We start from the raw sequence: 4029 nt of genomic DNA, 5'->3' as shown, positions 1-4029 counted from the left end.
TTGGAATGATCCAGTGACTATATAATCGTTCTTTTTCTAGTGGATTATGCAAAATCCGGCTGTTTTGGCATAACTGTTGACACCAAACCTCGTCTTCCACAGACGACTTGACGAATCCCTGCACTGAGAAAGTAACTCAGGAAGGCCTCCTCACCTCGCCGGGCTATCCAAGCAACTACCCAAATAGTGAGTGAAAGATTTACATAGATTTACATAGAAAATCAGACCACACAGACCCCATGGTCCAGACTAGGTGGCCTGTCCCTAAACCTAAGTGCTTCTACATTAGTCAGATGGCTCCTAAACGTTGCATTTCCTTTCTAGTTGATATTAAGTTGAAGGAAGTGACGGTCGAGCTTGTTTTTTAAAGGAGTCAATCGTGTTACACTGAACCACTGAGGTGGAGCTATTCCATTCTCGCACTACAACGTTGGTGAAGAAAAGATGAAAGAGAGAGAGAGAGAGAGAGAGAGAGAGAGAGAGAGAGAGAGAGAGAGAGAGAGAGAGAGAGAGAGAGAGAGAGAGAGAGTGTGTGTGTGTGTGTGTGTGTGTGTGTGTGTGTGTGTCTGGTACAGAAGCCAGACACAGTGTGTGTGCAGGCTCCCTTTGTGGTGTGTTCACCCTCTGTTCCGTTCTCCCTGCCCCCTGCCAGTCCAGTGCGTCAAGTGGATTGTAGCTCCACATGCCACGTGAGTGACCTTCTCAGACTTTTACCTGTACGGAGAGAATCCCTACTGCGGCTCGACTACAGAGACGTGCTGCTACTTTGATGGCCTGGAGATCAGAACCGACAACTTGTACGACGGTGAAGTGTATACAGAGACCCTGCTCGCTCTGCCATTTTTTTTTTTTTACGTGTACGCCTGTTGCGCCGGTAGGCTCTCTTGAGGGGTCTGGATGGAAGTCGACCCCAGCTCGTCATAGCGCAGGCAAGTGTTTATAGTGGTGCCATCTTCTCTTGGCTCATGTGGCCCCCCGGAACTCCTTCTTGATTCACTTGGACGGTTTCCTTTAGAGTCCGGGTTGAAGGGTGGTCTTCAGGACAGCATGTGGGTAGTTTTAAGCCACTCATCGGTGACTGAAAAATCTGAGGTGGTAGTGTGGGGATTCGAACCCGTGTTGCCCATCACGTTGTGAATGTGGGCCCAGCACGCTATCACTCAGCCACCGCCTACCTGCCCCGTGACGGCGAGCAAGGCTGCCACTGTTACTGTTACAAGGCGTATTCACTTCTAATTATTACGTAACAAGTTTAGTTTGTGATATTCCTTTGTGCCACTAAACTTGCACGATGGTGACCGTTTTTGGACCCTCCTTTTCTTGTATTTGTATCTTTATATTTTATTTTATTTGCATCAACGTGTATTAAAACAACTCTTTTATCACTCATTAATTACTCCATAAATGATCTCACCGTCTCGTATCCCTGGTAGCGTGATCCGGCTTTAAGTTGTTATTGGAGACTGGTGTTCGGGGATAAACAAGGGAAAAAGAAAATATACATTTATTTAAAATTAAATGAAAGTAATTTCCTTACGCAATATTCTATGCTCAGACGATCATAACACTGGCATATTCAGCAATGGATACAACATATGACAAACGACATGCCTTAAACATAATACTACTATGTGCCCAGTTGTTGCCAATAATAATAACACTCGTCATTCCACAAGCAGTGGTTTGTATCTCTGCTTACATCACAATCATTATGAATACTCTCCTCACAAATCCTAATAACACATTCCTATAGTATAATCTACTACAATTTACGGAAGCACAAAATTATACCACACCCAGTGGTTTTACCTTTGCTTTACATCGTAATAAAATAATCACAATCCTGTCCCACTCACAATCCTACTACACATCTCCTACATTATAATCTCCAGGACAATACAGTCGGTTTCCCTTAGATTCTCGAATTTCTACTCACGATTAAGATCACAACAGCCATTCTCAGCTGCGTGAGGAGAGCGGCTCTGCTTGAAGCGAGAGCAAGGCTCGGTCTGCTCATACCACCGACTTCTAGGTCACATTTTTCTTTGCTTGAGGCGGAACTACATCCTTGACACGCCTTAATTTTCTACATAACCAGTAGCCAATACTTCCTGTCAACAACCATTGGCTCGCTCATTATGTTGTATTGTTTACTTCTCCTGCTATTCATGATTCACTCTTAGGACACTCCCACAGTGACTTCTCTGTTCAGTTATTCGCTTATAGCATGTCGTCACGACTGACGTCACATGTTCAGAGTCTTTTGAATGGTCATCCACACATTCTGACCACGCCTACTGGATATCTGTTTTCTGTATCTGGGTCTGGGTATCTTTTTTCTGTATCTGGGTCTGGGTATCTGTTTTCCGTTACCCTTCTAGTTACCCTCCTTGTTAGTGTTTGTCCTATCAGATGTTTACACTGTTGTATATCTGTTACCCTCCTTGTTAGTGTTTGTCCTGTCAGATGTTTACATTGTTGTATATCTGTTACCCTCCTTGTTAGTGTTTGTCCTGTCAGATGTTTACACTGTTGTATATCTGTTACCCTCCTTGTTAGTGTTTGTCCTGTCAGATGTTTACACCGTTGAATATCTGTTACCCTCCTTGTTAGTGTTTGACCTGTCAGATGTTTACACCGTTGTATATCTGTTACCCTCCTTGTTAGTGTTTGTCCTGTCAGATGTTTACACTTTTGTATATATGTTACCCTCCTTGCTAGTGTTTGTCCTGTCAGTTGTTTACGCCTGTGCTGTTATGGTCATTCTTCTGTTTGTTCGTTTTCTGGGTCCCGACATCGTGGCCACTCAAGCTCTTCTAATCCTCGGCAGGTATTGTGGCACGGACATCACTGCAGGCCAGACCTTCACTGGAACCGGTCAAGAGATGGTTTTATACTTCAGGGCGATAAGTAATAATATTCGCAGGGGATGGTCTGCCCAACTCACCTTTGTGCCGCAACCGGGATGCACGTAAGTGACAAAAAAAAAAGAGGGATGGGAGAGTCTCAGGACCAGTAAAGAATAGAATCACCCTTCTGCGTTGTACCTTCATCAGCCTGTGTTTATTCGTAGATCGCAAATATTTTACGTCCTATCGATTCCTTTATTTTTTTGTATTTCTTCAGAACCACCACTGCAGAAACCTCCACCACCACCACCACCACAGCAACAACAACCACCACTACAGAACCCACCACCATCACCACCACAGCAACAACCACCACTACAGAACCCACCACCACCACCACCACAGCAACAACCACCACTACAGAACCCACCACCACCACTACAGAACCCACCACCACCACAGCAACAACAACCACCACCTACAGAACCCACCACCACCACTAGCAACAACCCACCACTACAGAACCCACCACCACAGCAACAACCACCACTACAGAACCCACCACCACCACCACCACTTACGAGACATGATATTCTATACCAGAGGAGAAGAAAGCCGAGTTAGGGCCGCTTTCACAGTCACTTTGTTTGATTTGATCGTTACCAATGGCAGAGATCGACGCTATAGTTTTCCACGTGAAACTATCCTATGGGGTAGTGGCGGCTGCAGAGGAAGCAAGAGGTGTTAAGAGTGTGTGGCAAGGTGCGGGGCTAGGCTAACCCCGCAGCCGCCACTACCCCATCGGCCAGTTTTACGTGGAAATATTATAGCGCGATCGCCGCCGTTGGTAACGATCAAAACAAACAAAGTGCCTGTGAAAGCGGCCCTTAGTGCACTGCCTAAGATCATTGTTCTGTCTGCAATTCCTATTCGCTTGCGTTTCCATTTTATTGTTCAAATCAAGAATTACTGTTATAAAACGCCTTGACGCTGATCATATCTAAGTAGTCAGGGCATACACTATATATCTCTCGCATTTCCTGGAAGCTGAAAAGATGGCGCCACTATAAACACTTGCCTGCGCCATGACGGGATGGGGTCGACTACCATCCAGGCCCCTCGAGCAAGCCTACCGGCGCTATAGGCGTACACGTAAAAAAAAAAAAAAATAAATAAATAA

At 45.3% G+C, this 4029-nt stretch overlaps 1 long non-coding RNA gene across 1 annotated transcript; it reads left to right on the top strand.

The window, feature by feature from the left end:
- The first annotated feature begins 691 nt into the window (after positions 1–691).
- Positions 692–3312, top strand: LOC126989946 (uncharacterized). Its single transcript, XR_007743904.1, has 3 exons — positions 692–812; positions 2831–2971; positions 3127–3312. It is a non-coding gene; the product is annotated as an uncharacterized LOC126989946 (long non-coding RNA).
- Positions 3313–4029: the final 717 nt, after the last annotated feature.

This window comes from Eriocheir sinensis, unplaced genomic scaffold, assembly GCF_024679095.1.
Source record: "Eriocheir sinensis breed Jianghai 21 unplaced genomic scaffold, ASM2467909v1 Scaffold1385, whole genome shotgun sequence".
Classification (NCBI taxonomy): Eukaryota; Metazoa; Arthropoda; class Malacostraca; order Decapoda; family Varunidae; genus Eriocheir; species Eriocheir sinensis.
Note: the sequence above shows the minus strand (reverse complement) of the source record. Positions and strands in the feature narration are given on the sequence as shown.